Source organism: Apus apus, chromosome 1, assembly GCF_020740795.1.
Source record: "Apus apus isolate bApuApu2 chromosome 1, bApuApu2.pri.cur, whole genome shotgun sequence".
Lineage (NCBI taxonomy): Eukaryota > Metazoa > Chordata > Aves > Apodiformes > Apodidae > Apus > Apus apus.
The window spans coordinates 187698050-187716047 of record NC_067282.1 but is presented as its reverse complement, the minus strand read 5'-3'; the positions used below and the strand labels follow the sequence as shown (position 1 = coordinate 187716047).

Here is a 17998-nt window from a genome sequence, read left to right as displayed (position 1 = left end):
GTCTTTAATTTCAATAATCATATTTGCTCTGAAAAGAGCACGATTACAAGTCTTGCAGATGTGCTAAAATCTAATACTACCTTTGTGATACATACTTAGCTGTCCTACAAAGACAGTGAAAGGAGATTCACTTCATTTCAGGTATTCACAGTGTAAAATGTATCAGTCTGTTGACTATAAAGACAATCTAGATCACTAGGTAGTCTCGGTAATCCCACTCCTAACACGAGCACCATTACAAGACATGTTTCGTGCTCACTGGGGTATTCCCCTTCTTCCAGCTACTTAAAGACTACTGCTAAAGCAAGTATCAGGAGTATGATCTATGCACTTACATTTACTGATCATTCAAGAAAAAAAAAATGTCAAACAACTCTCCTGCTGCCCTCTTGTGATGACATTATTACTCTTGTATACACCAGTTAATTTCTTAATCTGTAATACCCATCTTCCATTCAAAAATTTCGAATGCATCCTTATGGAAAAAAAAATATAAAATCTCCTCTGTTTTATCTTTCAATATTTATGCTAACATAAAAATAATAATAATTCAAGAGTCACTGTATTACTGCAGTTCAGCTATTTTTCTTCCTTAGCTAAAATACCCAGAGGTAGTTATCCACAGAGCTGGAAAATCTAAAAATTTCTTCAAAATTTCAGCCTTTGCCACAACTAAATTAAGAGATCATCTAATTATGCAGGTGCAGTATTGATTTTAAACGTTTCTTTTTTATTTCTGTTCATGACAAGTACTACATTATTTTGTAATTGAACAAGGAAGTCATTGTTGTATACTTACCTATATACATTTACTTCCTCAGATTTAAAGCCAAGTACATGTATCTCCAGATCCATTTGTTGTAATCAAAATATGTAGTCAGTATTGGACTTTGCCATGAGAAGCCTTTATAAAGAACTCAGTGAAATCTTGAAAGAACTAAAGGAATCAGACTCTAAATGTGCTGCAGGGCACAAGTAAATGATTGATGAAGGATTTGCTCTTCAGAAGCTGTAACTACCCACACTGGGAGCAATACTAACAATCATGATCATAAAACCTGAGTGAAGATTTAGCAAATGTGGTGTTACTGCTATTAAGAGCAAAAATAATAAAAGTCGTAATACAGTCTCATCTTACAGCAGTTATCATAGTCATCACAAACCTTTTGATTCTTCCTCACTTTTTCAGGTACAATAACAGACCCCACTTATACAGTTCACTCAAGTTAAAAGCTTTAATTTAATCTTTTATCTTGGAAATAATTCTTTATCTGCAATTAGTTGTATCTTCAATTCATTGTGAATATAAATAGAATCCAAAAGTTAAAAGCTTGTTCCTGGTAATTTTAAAGAAACAGATTTATTTCCAGATTCCAGAAGGGTTTAGGCTGAATGATAGGATTTGCAGGTATAATAAGATTTTTAGACACATTTATTAGAAGGAGCAAAATTGTGTTTGCAAAACCAAAGGCCACTTGTCAATTCAGACCAAAAATATCTGTATTTCTCTTCATGTCAGCAATACAATACAGATACTTATTGCATTCCAGCTGATTTCTGTATCTTTGTAAAAATTTGGTGACTGAGTTGACATCCTTTATAAGCATGTGCTTCTAGTGTCATTTAATCTATTCTGGGTGTTTGAACTAAACCATTCAATTGTTTATATGAAAGAGATGTGTAAGAATTTTCTTTAATCACATTTAATATGCTAATCTTAATGATGTTTACATCCTCATTTGAACATTTTTGGGAATTTGCTCCTGTTTCTGCTTCCTCTTTATATCAGCAAATCATTTCACTGTTCCAGTTTGTCTCTAAGCTATCCCTGTGCAGCAGCCATCAGGTGTAGCTCCAGAGGAAAAGGCATCACCCAGGGCTGTTTTCTGCTCTGAGAGTCTGGATTTAGTGAACTTGAGATACTGCTGTACTTCTGATATATCTGCCATTAATAATGCTGCCACGCCACTGAAGGTTTCCTGAGTTTCATCTTGCTGCCTCGTGCTTCAGCTCAGCCCAGGGAGGATGCCAGTACAGGTCTTACTAGCATTTTCAGTTGTTGTCTTCTTCCCGAGTAGAACTTCAGTTGAACCAAATGGACTGATGTGCTCACATGCTGGTACTTCTGTTTGATTGTACTAACCTAAATGGTGTTAATACAATGAGATGGGTTAGCGTTGGTATATACAGAGGGGAATCTATATGGAAGGGTATAGTACAGGGTTAATACAGGATTAATATGGTGAGATGTGTATGAACTAAACATCTCTCCAACACAAACCATGACATATCATTTGTCCTCAGGAATATGCAGACCAGAGAAACAAGAGAAAAAAACTATGAAAATTAGCTGAAAGTTACATTTGTATTCCAGAATTTCTGAGCTGTGAATTGGAAACATCTTTCCAAAACCTTGCCTTTACTCTGCTGCACCATTCAATCCAAGCACTAACTATGCCTCACATCAGGTAAAACCAACTAGTATGGTTTTAGAACCCTAGGCATTTACAGAAAAGACTGCATGCTGCCATAATCCCAAGTATAAAATGCTTGTTTTGCTACAATTACTTTTATGACAAAACACGTACCAGTGAGTTGGACTGTGTGGCTTTCAATCCAGAACGATTAGCTTGGCTTATGTAGAGGGTGCTTCCATTCATTCATCTCCACCCTTGCATGTGGTTATGCCTGCAGATGTAGTTAAGTCCAGTGGTTGTGATTTACAGACTCATAGCAAGGCTGAGATTTCAAAAGGATGTAGGCAATTAAATAATTTTATAAATCTAATTAATAATAATTACAAAGTACTGAATGCTGGGGGGAGGGGGTGAAGCTGAAAGGTAATCTCATTTGCAAAATGAATTGAAACAATGATATAGTCCATAATTCTTTGTAGAAGGCTATTCTGCAATTTATCTAGGAGATAGCAATTTCATTTTTTTTAAAAAAAAGATGCCATATACTACTCAGAATTTTATTTGCCTTTTGTGGTGCTTATTATTGACATCAGCATTTAAATGCTATTATTGCTGTTTTAAGGCAATTGTACAACACTAAGACATTCAGACTTCTGTGCATTCTGTATGTGCATTTTAGATAACACAAAGTCAACTTCATCTCAAAAATTTAATTATTTTTCTCATCTGTTCTTTAAATGTGTGTGAATTGAGGAGCGAACACAGAAGGAATAATTATTACATTATGACCAACCCTTTGCAGCTGGTGTATATGTGATGTATTTGCGTGCCCAGTTTTAAGTGTCTTTAGACCTTAGCAGTTGTTCCTAAGAGAACAAACAGTCCAGCTAAAAAAGAGGATTAATAAAATCTACTGTTGTGGCTGCTCTTCTAGAAAAGGTGATGAATGAATTTTGCAGTGATAAGACAAATATTCCTAAAATTAAAAATAGCTGACATCCCAGTGCTTGCTATGAGTCCAAGCTCCAAAGGTCTACAGGAATGAAGGAGCTAAATGGTCATTTGGTTCATAATTACAAAAGGATGTATTAAATTTTATTCTACAAAAAATCTTACATCACAATAATCATTATCTGTGATGAGAGAGATGGAGAGCAAAACTCAAAGGAAAAATATTACTAATGATACTTTATGTATCACTGAAAGCTGCTCATTATTACAGTTATGAAGGTGATACAAAAATAGAAATAGAATGGAATAGACTCTATCTGTGCAGATGGATATGTCACTAAATTAATAATAGTTCTAAACATAGTAGTAACTATTTTTTAAGAAAATCGCCATGTTGCTAGGCATGTGGGCAGAATTATGTAAATGTACCTTACTAATACTCACTTTCATTGATGTCTATTTAATCCAATGATTTAGATGTTATTATTACTTTAGCAAATAATGCTTTGTATGAAAACAATCAGTATGTCTACATGTTTGAGTAAGGACAAGCCTTGCTAATCAAGCAGTAAATCAATTTTATTTCCTAGATGCATTTTGCATTGTTTAAATATGAGATGTGTTTGTTAAATTTCTTACTTGATCCTGAGAAATAACTTTCTAATAGGGTACTTAATAGGGTACTAGGAAGAGAAGCTTTTTTGTCTATTAGGTTGTGAAAAAATGCATTCTTTTTCATCTAGAAATTTGAACTCTACTACTAAATATATAGAGATTATTAAAAACTTGTGAAACAATTTGATTTCTAATAATTCAGTTTTTAAAAGAAAAATTAGAAAATAAAACAGCTAAAATGTTTATTTCAATATTTTCTCAATATTTTGTTTTTAATTTTGAACCATTGATTCATTTGTAGAACTTCTTAAAATTCTTGCGGGAATTAAAAACAAGAAAGGGAAATATTTTTTTTAATATCTTGTTTTGACACAAAAAGAATTTATTATAAATGAAAAAATAAATTTCCATTTCATTTGGAAAATGAAAATACTTTTCAGTTCTGCCTGAGATTTCAAGACATTTAATAAATCTGATAACAGATACAGCTCCACTAGTATAGTGATTTTTTTGCAAGCTTTCTTTTGAGTTATAGTGAAGAATTACGATTTTTAGTTAAGAATCCTTTTCTTGTAAAATGAAACATTTCAAAGTTTATTAAAATTCCCTTTCCTCCCCACCCTCCTTCCATCTCATAAATTGTTATGGGGAAAGGAGGAGTGATTAAAAAGGGAACTTCAGGAGAGGAGTACTGACAGGTGGTAAAAATATTATTTTCCATTGGTTTTGATGTCACATGCTGCTGATAGTTTCATGGATGGTGCTAGAAATAACTGTGCTTAGAAAGCTTTCATCCTAGGTATCCACATGATCAGAAGCAGGAATGAATCAAACCTTAGTTTCATAAGTATTTTTGTAATTCACCTACATTTAGGAAACAGAAAACTTTATTGCTTTTCTTTACAGACTGGACTGTCTAAGAAACCAGCTGTAAGATTATAACAATCTGATGGAAATGTAGCATGTAATAGAATTTATCTTCACCCTTGAATTAATGAAATACACTACTAGCCATCACATTGTTCCTTTCAAATACATTGTAGAAATTTTGAATTCTTATTTATTTTCAAATCCACAAAATCTGCTTAATATTTAGCTTCCTACTCATATAAAATAAAAATACCATTTTTTCTACTCAGCTTATTCATCTGAGCCTTAATATTGCAGTAACACTTCAGCAAAGATACAGTTTACATTACAGTTTGTCAAAATTATTTTGCCTAATAAAGACATCCACAAGTTTTACATCTTTTAATGGCAGAAGTCTTTAATGGCCTACCCATAAGTCTGAATAAATAAATTATTACATATGGTATGAGCGTATTTAAAAATTAACTGTGTTTTATTTACCCATGGGAAAGAAATCACTAAATAATATACTATGGTATGACATAATATACTATTCATATACTACTGGTATCTTCTACCATTTGAAAGTTTTGCAGGTCTACAGCTTAAATGTTTAGAATTTTAAGTAATGATTGTCATTTCAATTCTTATGAAAATTGAGGGTCAGACTAAGGTGAATGTCATAACTCAAAAGCATAGCTTAAATAGTGTGTTGGAAGGATCATTCCAACCACTTCCTTTTGACATAGGATATGCATTTGCCACTGACAGGCATATTCTTCAAACCACTGAATGTGTTGATCTCCCTACTGTTTTATGACAGCAGAGAGTCATAAAGTATTCTTCTCACCCTTTTTCTACTTGTAGATCATATCTTTTATTATTAAACAATTTACCATGATACGGTAGCAGTGAGAGTATTTGCCTGAGGATCTTTTACAGCTCCAGAGGTTGAAAATTGATTTTGTCAGAATTATTAGCATCAGTTTCTCTTCAGAGTCTTAGTTCTTTTCAAAGAGAACAGCTATAGAATCATTGAATTTTCCTGGTTGGAAGGGACCTTGAAGATCATAAAGTCCAACCATAACCTAAATCCCCCTACCATAACCTGATTTACCTGGGGCAGAACAACCCCATGCATCAGTATAGGTCAGGGGCTGGCCTGATGAAGCCCTGAGGAGAAGAATCTGGGAGTCCCAGTAGACAGTAAGTTAACAATGAGCCATCAATGTGCCATTGTGGCCAAGAAGGCCAATGGTATCCTGGGATGCATTAGGAAGAGTGTGACCAGTTTGTCAAGGGAGGTCATCCTCGCCCTCTTTTCTGCCCTAGTAAGGTCACATGTGGAATACTGAGTTCAGTTCTGGGCTCCCTAGTTCAAGAGAAGTAGGGAAGTACTGGAGAGAGTCCAGCAGAGGACAACAAAGATGGTTGGGTGGTTGGAGCATCTCTCTTTATGAAGAAAGGCTGAGAGCTGGGACTCTTCAGCATGGAGAAGAGAAGCCTGAGAGGAGAACTTTTTAATGTCTACAAATATCTAATATCTAAAGTGTGAGGAGGATGGAGTCAGGCTCCTCTCTTTAGTGCCCAGCACTAGGATGAGGAGCAACGGGCATAGCAAGTTTCGTCTGAATATGAGGGACAACTTCTTTACAGTGAGGGTGACAAGGCACTGGAACAGGCTGCCCAGAGAGGCTGTGGAGTCTTCTTCTGTGGAGATATTCAAGACCCACCTGGATGCAGTCCTGTGTAATGTGCTCTAGGCAATTCTGCTTTAGAAGGGAGTTGAACTAGATGATCTCTGGAGGTCCCTTCCAACTCTGAAAATTCTGTGATTCTGTCATAGTTTTTAACACTTTCTTCCTATTATAGGCAAGGTGTATTTTCCTGGCAGTAAATAAAGTTTAAGTCAATATTTTGAATGGTTAAGGGATCTGCAGCAATGGAAATTTTGACTTTTACAGCAATGACATTGCTGCTGTTCTACTCTTGAGGTCAGAAGCAGCATAGAAGAAGCTATTGGTATTTGTACATAGAGGCTGATTTTAAGCAAGTTGTCAATATTATGAAAAAATTGTGCTAGAGTTTGTACTCTGAGCTGAACAGGAAATAAAGATCCTCAGTGACTGCGATGTCATTTGACCTGAAAAAGGTTTATAACCTTAGCATGAGTTTAAATTCTGTGTAACACCTTGTGTCCCTTCAGTATTTTCTTACTCTCAGATGGCTTTCTAACAGGTTGTAAGTTTTTGTTGCACAGAAATACATAAAGCTATTTTTTTACCTATTCTCTCTGTGATATATGCACCTCACTCCTATTGTTATTTGCATAAACAACATACAGACATGCAAAAGCAGGTTGAAAAGAATGTGAAGAGCTTAAAGCAGTGCTTGAAAATTGTTACAAAATAGAAACTCTTGTCTCAGAGTGTCTGCTAGATACTCTTCTGTGCTAAATACAGGCTTCACTTTGGTCTGTTGTGTAGTCTCTATTGCGTTTTTATTTCCAACAGTGAAATATATTGCCATTGTTCTTAGTCAAAGGGAATGAAGAAAAACAGACAAAGTGAGCAGCTGTGCTGTTCATGATGTTCTTCCTGTTCTACTGTGAAAAAACAAATGCGTTATCCGAATAAAATTAGTGGTATTGGAAGCTCTAGTAGTGGTAGGGAGAAACAACTATCACTCAACATGGCACAATAGCCTCTGTATCCAGTTCTGCAGGATCGAACTGCCTGTCACTTCAGCCAGCAAAAACCACCATGTGTAACCAAATCCTATTGTACATATGTATGACTTGTACAGGATTATTCTTGTGACATAAGAAAAGGTTTGGACTAAAGATGATTGCACAATAAATATAACAAATGCACTTAAGGAAAGTTAATATTTTGTTTGAAAAAATATCACAAAATAACTGAGACAATACTTATAGAGCAAAATCAAGGGGGGGAATTTCAATTCTCTATTCTTTTGTTTATGTAAATTAAAAACTTTCTGATCTTATTCACACTGGCTAATAAAAGAAAAGGTCATACAGGACTACAATAAATATATATGTGCATTAAAACTATATTAAATAATTTAAATGTACTTTTCCTCTGTATGATTTAAAGTAATAAAAAAATCTGCCATAATGCTTACCAGTATTTCCAGAGTAACAGTCTATGTCTACACTTTTGAATAACATTAAAACTTCAGAAATTCTCTCTTTGCTACTTAAGCTTCTTGTAGGTTGCTTGCTTTAGCACAAACGTAGCACTCAGTTCAAAGGACAAATTGTATTCTTTTCATACACATTATGAAAAATAACAAAAGATGCGCTTTTAACTTGTAAAGTTACAATATTTTCATTTATTCCAAATACTTCTCTGCTTACAGCAGTTTTTAAGCTGTTGAGGTATAACATGATATAAAAGCAGAGAAGTACAAATTAAGATACTTTAGTAAATTGCCCTGTTTTGGGTCATAGTGACATGATTCTGCAGCTCAGGCATGAAAAATCAAATTATTGTGGAAGATATTAAACTGTGATAAAAAAATAATAACACAGGTATCTACAGTAATATGATTGAACTTCATAATCCTTAACTCATATACATATATGAAAATTATTGAACAGTCATCTGAGATATGAATTTAAAGTTTATGACTACTTAATACTAAATTTTTGTGGAAAATCTATGAAGACTACTGTTTAGCTGATAAATTTTCTTTGTCTAGGAAAGCTAATCCAAAATTAATAGCCTAAATACTAAAATAAGGTAATAAAATAAGATAATAAAACAACTGCAAGATCAAAGCAGAGTGCTATGAGCAATAAAATCATATTACTTCCATCTCAGTGATAAACACTGGTGATAGTAAATTAACTTTCCATCTGTACACAGGTTATAATTAGAAATACAGTTTGTGTGATCTCTTTTTTTTTTTTTTTAACATTACATAATACATCATGAGGTTAGCCAACAAAAACAGAAGCCAGACAAATTTTGTGAAGGAATCCATAGGAAGAAAGCCTATGAAAGTTTTCCACTTATTGTGAATATTTTATCTTCACATGTAAGTCTGCTGCTAAGTCTGTCTCTTGTTGCACCTGCAAGATCTTCTAGAAAAGCAACCAGATTCTGCACTCCATTATGTAGATTAGTTGTACACACTATGTTCAGCATTTCCCTAACACTGAAGGACATGAAGACCCCTTCTGTCAGGTAATCTTCCACCCGGACACTTCTAGGAAACACATGATAAACCATTAGATGATAGTGGTCAGCATTTTTTATTATGGTAGCTCCCTGTGGACTTCCAAGTAAACGTAAATGAGCCAGCTAGCAAAGGAACAGAAACCAGGAAGGTACTGGAAACAGGAAGAAACTAGTGTTAGCCTCGATTAGAGATAGGTCTTTCCCACATGGCCGTGGCTGAAATCAGGAAATTAAATTTTTCTGGTGTCAAGGTCCCACCTTGATGTCAAAGAGGAAGGAAAGACAGCTCCTGCACCTGTCAGACTCACGATCACCACACTCAAAAGGAGATGAAGGGTAGTGACTGGTAGCTTGCTAGTGACCTAAATGAATGAGCTTTTTTAAACACTTGGCCAACAGTCCTTGGATGATGTGCTGCCTCAGACAGCTGCTGAGCTAGTAGTTCAGGCTGCTCTGAAAGTAGCTCCTGTTCCACCTCTACTCACTGGCTACTACCCTATGCTCTTCACTTAAGTGAATGTTACGAGTGTTTTTGGGAATAACCCTAAGCAGATGAGTGATTTAAAAAAATAAAAATGGGTACTGCTATGGATGCTGCTTTATCTGAAGTTTTCTAGACCACACAAAAGAGCACACATAGGGAAAGGCACATGGTTATATGACAGGACTGGGTGGCTGATGTTGCTGGGAAAGCACAAGGACTTGAGCAGAAATTATTCTGTGTCACAAAGATAGAGGCTTAGTACTATCATGGGAAAGGCTTTAACGGTGGATGGAAACCTAAGGTCATGGCTAAGAATAAAATCTAAAAGTCTGAGGAAAAGCTAATGATAAAAGACATGTTCTTGCTCTTCACAGAAAGGTCTTTATGACAGTAAGAAAATGTTCCAATCTGCTGAGAAGTTTAACTGTATATGTGCCACTATAAAAAGCATAAATAAAAATAAAAAGGAAGGACTAGAAGTCTTAGCATATAAGCAAATTATGAGTTAATTGGCATAACAGAGAGTTTAAGGTTGAAGAACATAACTGGAATATTCCTGTAGAAATGTTCAAGAAGACTAAGCAAAAGGGAAAAGGGTATATACAAATCAAAGGCCTAATGTTCACTGTGGGATAGGCCTGGTGAAAGTATCTGGGCAGTAAGGAAAGGAAGATAGTCAGAGCACATACTTCTGACAGCAGAGAGGACATGAACAGCATGTGACAACTAAAATTGTCTGACAGGACACTTTCCTGAAACTGATCATGTTAATGAGGAATGTGACCATCAACTGGATTAAATCAACTACCAGGGAATTAAAAAAGAGATCGTTGAAGCAAAGGGTCAACTTGAAAAGCAGTACAAAAGGAGCATGAAGATTTATTTGTAAAGGGGTGAGAGACCTCAGGGGGGAGAACAGTGGGCAAGGGGGGTGGGAGTTGCCCACTCTGTGGGGGCCGAACAGTGCTGCATCCTGCAGGAGCAGATGGAAGTGGAGGGAGGGAGTCCCTGGGCTGGACTGCCCATGTCTACCCAGAGCAGGGTGCAAGGAGCACCCGCATGGCTGGGAGGGCATGTGTGTGTTAAAAATATGTGGGATTAATTTCAGAGGGATATTTAAAATTTTTTAAATTGTTATTAATGCATCTTATCTGTTGTATTGGCAACTCTGATCCTGAAAGTGCAGTTTACTGATTTCCAGTTAATAAACCCACTAAGTCCTTAGATCTTGATTTTGTGTAAACCAAGTAAATCAGTTTTTCCTTGGAACAGGAAGGGAACATAATTTCCTTTTTCTCTTTTCCACTTCTCTTCCCTTCTTTCTGCTTGTTTAATAAAGCAGCAGAATTAAGACATGCTGGTAACAAATGATTATACCTACTTGAATACCTGCTGGAAAAACTCAACAGCACATTTTTATTCAATACCTTTCTGATGAGCTTTTTGATATAGGAAATGAAGTATGCGATCATAGTGGATTCTTGCCAATAGAAGGAAAAATTAAGCTGGAAAGCTGTATCAAAAAAGTGTTTGTACTACTTAGGAAGGGAAAGATGGCTGATAACAGTAAGATTAGAATAACAATTTTTTGTATTATTATTTCAGATTACAGAATAAAAGCGCTTCTTTTTTAAGTGCAACACATGGGTAACAGTAACATTTTTGGTAAATTCTACAATTACCTTGTGAGAGTTCAGTCACTTTGTGAATCATTTGGCTCAAGAGTCATAACTTTCTGCAATGGGTTTAGTAGTCAAAATCAATGTTATGACTAGTGGTAGCTGACTGACAGGTGTCTTTGTTGAGGGAGTAGATGGGAGATTATTTAATGTTCTGTTTTGTTTTTTCAGCCTGTATGTTTTTAATTTGCCATTGGAACAAAGGCTGAAGATAACTCTTACTGATGATTCTGGCATATATATATATATATATATTTTTTTTTTTTTTTTCTTTTTAACATAATACTGAAAAGCTTCTGATTTCCCCATTAACAATGACATTAAAACATTCAGAAAAATCCTTGTCCCACAACTTCAGGTGTATTTTTTCTCATATTCTGAGCTGTGTGACCTGCTCCTTGCCTCACGTGACACAACTCCATATAAATTTGAAAGCACAGCTTTTCTACAGGACAGATTTTAGTTTTTCTCAGTTTTATTTGCCACCTTCAATTCTATATTCAAGTTATCTTTATTTCTGTGTTCAGTCTCATTAAAATGTCATCTCCTCATATAAAGTTATGATTACTGATTATAAAAAATAAATGTATGAGGCAGCAGACATACCTCATTGTTTATATACATAAATAATACTTAAATGCTAGAGAAGATGCTTAGCTTGTTTGAGATCTTAAGTAATCTCTACTGCTTTGATGCAATCAAGTACCTTCTCAAATGTGGGAGTAACATGTCTGTGGGATAGGAGTAGGAAACTCCATCTTTCATTCCAAAATTGGTTGAGTGTGCTGACAAGAGTGCTAGACTTGACAAGTTAAAGTGCCATCTGCATTCTCTTTATTCATCTTGCAGGAAGCAGTTTAAAACTAAAATGTATAGAGAAGAACTGGGAGCAAATCCATCCTTCATCTTCCTATATCACCCGTTCTCCATACTAAACTGTTTTTACCTCTGACTGAAGTAAGTAAAGTATCTAATAAGTAAATTAAGTGTTCTTGACTCACATAGACTTGATGTAAAAGTAATTTAGCACAGAAATGCTCAGTTATGAAATCTGAATTTTCAAAAAAAATTATTAACTCAGAGAACTTTGTATACAAAGCATTTCCTATGTACAAATGGTATATGTAACAGTATTGCAGATCCAACAGGGAAAGCTTTATTATTAATTCATGAAGATCTTCTGGGTTTTATTTTGTTTTATTCATTGGATTCTTTCATTGTGAGAAATGCTTCTGTCCTTACAACTTGTATGATCATTTATGGGGTTGTCTAACCTAGCTATCTTATAACATGTCCCTTTACACTCTTCTCCATTTTTTCTAACTAATATGTCTGCTTTTGCTTCTCTGCTTATGTTATATTTTATTTTATCTTCAATCTATTCTTTTTTATTTGTATAATATTTTCATTGCTACTAGCAATGTTCTTTTTTTTTTAATCAAAATATTTTTATTATTTAAGCACTAGAGAGGACGTGGTTTATACCTAAGAGCTGTTTCAATTTTTACTTGCCTATTCAGATAAAGATTCACCGCTCTCACTGAAGTGAGTTACCATATAAACACAGTATCTCCAGTGCTTTGTTCACTCTAGTACGAGACAGGATTGAAAAAGAGAAGTACTATGAATCAAGTAAGGGCCAAAAAGACATCTGTTGTGCTTACTAACCTTGAGAATATTTTTTCAAAGCTATACCAACAGAGCCACTGTTAGTTCTTGGGATCCACCAGTGGATGTATGTACCACTCCACAGCCAGAATTTGCTCCTGATTCAGTATGAGAAAATATATTTTTATGGTACACTTTTGATTACATAGTAGAAGCATCTGCTTAAGTTTCAAGAGAGGAAAAATATTGAGACTGTCAATAAATCATAGAATCACAGAATCAGAGAATGGATTGGGTTGAAAGGGACCTTAAAGATCATCTAGTACCAACCCCCTGCATGCACAGGGACACCTCTCACTAGATCAGGTTGCTCAGAGCTCTGTCCAACCTGGCCTTGAACACTTCCAGGGATGGGGCTTCCACAACTTCCCTGGGCAACCTGTCCCAGTGTTTTATCATCCTCACACTAAAGAACTCCTTCCTCATGTCTAACCTAACTCTACTCTCTTCCAGTTTAAAGCCATTGCCCCTTGTCCTACCACTACATGCCCTTGTAAAAAGTCCCTCCCCAGCTTTCCTGTAGGGCCCCTTCAGGTACTGGAAGGCTGCTATAAGGTCTCCCCTGAGCCTTTTCTTCTCTAGGCTGAACAGCCTAACTTTCTTAGCCTGTCTTAACAGGAGAGGTACTCCAGCCCTCTGATCATCTTCGTGGCCCTGTTGTGGACTTGCTCCACGAGCTCCATGTCCTTCGTTGTGTTGGGGACTCTGAAACTGGACACAGTACTCCAGGTGGCATCTCACAAGAGCTGGCTAGGAGGATCTATTTGTATGTCCCTTTAAAAAATAAACATTTTGGTTAAAAAGAAAAATATTCACAAAATTTATCTTGAATGAACTTGTTTTCATTCTCAGAGATTAGCAACAAACCGTTTTTTTGCAGTGATTTCTGAACCACCTACCAGTAGCTTGTTCCCTGGAAACTTGCAGGCATGTCCAGTTTGAAAAGAACAGTTCAATTTAAGTTTATGAGTAGCACAGACTGTGTTCCACAGAAAAATCCTTAAGTAAGCATTTAACTTATTTTCAGAAATACCTTAGGTGGTTTGAAAGCACAAAGCTTAGAGTATTGTGACTTCAGAAAGAATCTACATTAGAACATAATCATATTATCATATCATATATAACAATATACAATTTTATAAAATACACAATATGTTAATATTAATACAGTAATTTATTATATTAAAATATTATTATATAAAATACTATATAAATAGGGGAGAGAGAAAGAGAGAGAGAGAGAGATAAACAAGAGGAGCTAGAAGCTTTGGCCTGGGCCCAGTGCTATGACAAAACTGGCAGAAACAAAACCTGGTGGGTGAGTCTTGTGACTGGTGTACCATGATGGATGGTTACTGGATCTTCAGGGGGGGATACAGAGGGAAAATCTGATCTGTGAGAAAAGAGTGAAGAAGCTAGGTCTTTTCTCCTTGGAAAAGAGAAGGCTCAGGAGTGACATCATCAGAGTGTTGCAGTACTTAAAGGGTGGCTACAAAGAGGTTGTTTGTGGCTATTCAGGGAGCTACTTAGCAGAACACCCTAAGAATTGCTTTTGATGGCTTAGTATGCCACAAGTGCTGGTCCATTTTTAGGAAGCACTGTTTAAAAGCACAGGAACAGGCAACCCCAGTGTGCTGATAGTCAAGCAAGTGGGGAAGAAGACCAGCTTGGCTGAACTCCTTGCATAGTTCAAGAGGAAGAATAAATTAGATTACTTCTAAAAGTATTTACAGGAAGATTACAAAGCTGTGGTTCATAAATGCAAGGAGAAGACATAGAAGGTCAGATCACAGAGTTGAAACTGTCCAGTGAGATATCTGAGAAAAAGAAGGGCTTTTCTAAGCACATAGCAAAAGGAGATGTAGAGAAAACATTGGACTGATACTGGTTGAAGGTGGTCACCTGACTAACAAGGATGAAAACTAAGTGGGGGCATTCAATGCTGGTTTTGTCTCAGTCTTTAATAATACTGATAGACCTTCGGCTGCCCAGTCCTCTGAGTGAGAGGACCACAAGTGTGGAAACAATGACTTTCCATTTGTGGACACTGAAACTGTAAAGGATCACCTCTATCAGCTGAATGTTCACAAGTCTGAGGAGTGTGATGGTATTCACCACAGAGTACTGAAGGAGCTAATGGATATTATCACAGTACCATTCTTGGTCATCTGACCAGTGGTCAGGGAAGTCTGGGAGGATCCTTGCTGACTGGAAGATAGCTTGTATTATTCCAGTTTACAAAAAGGGTGGGAAGGACCCTGTACCTAGGAATTATGAGATGTTAGTCTAACCTCAGCTCCTGGAAAAATTATGGAGAAAATCCTACTGGGTACTACTGAAATGCCTATAAGAGCAACAAAAATATCAGGCACAGTCAACATGGGTTCACAAAGGGAAAGTCCTGTTAAACTAATTTGATATCCTTCTATGATAATGTCACCCACCTCGTGGATGAAGGCAACATGGTGGATGTAGTTTTTCTGGATTTTCATGAGAATTTTGATACTGTCCCTCAAAAGTATCCTTCTCTTTTCCAACTGTGCAAGTACACAGTGTGCTGGGTGAAAAACCAGCTGAACAACAGGTCTCAAAGGGTTGTGGTAAGTGAGGCTACATCTGGCTGATGACGCATCATGAGTGGTGTTCCTCAGGGTTCAATTCTAGGGCCAGGTCTGTTCAATACTTTTATCAATGATCTGAATGCAGGAGTTGAATATATCATTAGCAAATTTTCTAATGATACCCAACTGGGAGGTGCTGGTGACTCTCTTGAGGGACAGGATTCCTTGCAGAGGGATCTAGATAGTTTGGAGCATTGGGCAATGATTACTGGGATGCAATTTAACAGGTCCACATGCTAGATTCTGCACCTAGGACAGAGTAGTGCTGGGCAAAAGTATAGATTGGGAGAGGAGTGGTTGGAGAGCAGTCCTGCAGAAAGGGATCTGGATGAAGATTATTTGGTGTTCAGCACTCCACAACCTGCAGAGCCATTGGCTGAAGATTGCCAGAACAAGTCAGGGCCTGTAGACCAATGCCTGGCGCTCAGGTGGGTGGTTTCCCTCCTGAGGTCTGGTGGACTTTTTCAAGAATCACGCAAATAATATAAGTCCCCTCCTGCCGTGCCTGTGATAGGAACTCAGGGTGCTCTGGAAGACCAGTGATGGGAGGTAGAGTAAGAGCCTGATTCTCCACCTGAAACAGGGTTGGGGGACAAGCAGCTGGAGATCAGCACTGCAAAAAGACATCTGGGGTTTAGGTTGATGGCAAGTTGAATATAATTCAATGTGCGTGGCAGCTTGAATATCATTCAAGAATTTTCCTGGCAGCCAAAAGGGCCAGCTGTCCTGGGGTGCATCAAGCACAGCATAGCCAACTGGTTGAGAGAGGTAACTGTCCCACTCTATACTGCACTGGTGCCACCCCACCTTGAGTACTGTGTGCACTTTTGGGAGCCTTGATATAAGGACAGTCAACTATTAAGAGTATGTCTAGAGGAGGGTGACCAAGATGGTGAAAGGTTTTGAGGGAAAGAATTACAAGAAGCAGCTGAGGTCACTTGGCTTGTTCAGCTTGGAGAAGAGAAGACTAAGGGGTGACCTCAACGTAGTCTACAACTCCCTGAAGCAGCAGAAGCAGAGATGCTGATGTCTCTTCTGTTGACCAGCAATAGGATATGAGGGAATGGAATTAAGCTGCATCAGAGGAAGTTTAGATTGTATGTTAGGAAAAGATTCTCAACTGAGAGGATGGTCAGTCACTGGAGCAGGCTTCCCTAGGAAGCGGTCACAGGACCAAGCCTATCAGATTAAAAGGAGCATTTGGACAGTGCTCTTAGTCACATGATTCATTTTTTCAGTAGTCTGACAAGGAGCAGGGAGTTGGACTTGATGATCTTTATGGGTCCCTTCCAAATTGCTATATTCTAGGATTCTATATGGCAGTAATTGCTCTGATAAAATGCAACAGCTCTAATACGTAGAGCTGAAAAGGAATGTTTTACATTACATTAGTTCTGTTGATTGGGCTAACACCAGCAGATGTTTTGTCTCTTTTCGTTTATGTTTCTTAGGTAGAGAACTGATGGAAAAGGACAAGTGCTTGCTTTCTTTTTCTCTGAGGCAGAACATATCTGGAAGGTTTTAGATCAAAGGCTTGCTTTAATTGGCTTAAAAGTTTTCTGTGACTGAACATCAGTTACATGTCTCGCTATAATTATTTGCAGCTCCTTTTTACCATAATAAATAGTATGAACAATAGGGACAAAAATAAAGACTAAAAGTATATATAAAACAAAACAAATGGAAAAATCTTTTAGCATAGCCAAACTCAAGTGTATGTTGTTACATACAAGGTAAACCTAATCCAGTTCCTTAAACAGTTATTGGCTTAATTTTTTTTACTGCCTGGCCTGATATACAAACAATCCCAGTAGAAAACATGTTGGACAACAGCTGCACTATTTCAGTCAGTTGCAAGGGGAGATGAGTGGACTGTGTCCAAAATGCTATTGTGCAGCTGCAACAAGATGGAGTTCGCTGTATAGCAGCATGACATTTTCAGTATTCATTTTCATCTTTTCCTTTTGGTAGGTTACTCCTTCCATGAGATCACTGAGCTGATTTCAGCAATTCCTAAATGCTCAAGTATCTGTATAGCATTTCACTATTTGTTGTGGATGACAGCCAATATTAATTATAATCACTGAAAATGCAAAATTTGAGACGAATAGGCTGTTTTGAAATCCAGTATACAATTTTAAAATATGATTTGTTGTAAGTGACAATATTTTATATCAAATAATACTTTCTACAGTTTCAATCTGAGTGACAGTTTTATTTCTTTCAGATTATGAATTTATCATTAAGCATTCTTTCGGGGGAAAGTCAATCAGCATTGTGGCCAGACATAGCAACATTGTGGAAATAATCATGTGCTAATAAGGAAAAAAAGCAATCAACTTTTATTGACTTTTATATTAGCAGGCTGTTTCCACTGAAAGCCATAGAAAACTCTAGTATTATATACCCTATTATATAGGAGTTGACCTGCTAGAAAGCAGCTTCATGGAGAAGGAGTGTGTCCAGCAGGTCGAGGGAGGTTCTCCTCCCCCTCTACTCTGTCCTAGGG

The 17998-nt window shown here is 36.7% G+C and overlaps 1 protein-coding gene across 1 annotated transcript in view; it reads right to left on the bottom strand.

Moving 5' to 3' along the window:
- Nucleotides 1-10661: 10661 nt before the first annotated feature.
- The window catches only part of ALG12 (ALG12 alpha-1,6-mannosyltransferase), a 1030719-nt gene continuing 1023382 nt past the window's right edge, over nucleotides 10662-17998 (bottom strand). Inside the window, exon 11 of the transcript XR_007890627.1 lies at nucleotides 10662-10672. The gene's annotated coding sequence lies outside the window, so the exon portion shown is untranslated. The remainder of the gene's footprint in view (nucleotides 10673-17998) is intronic.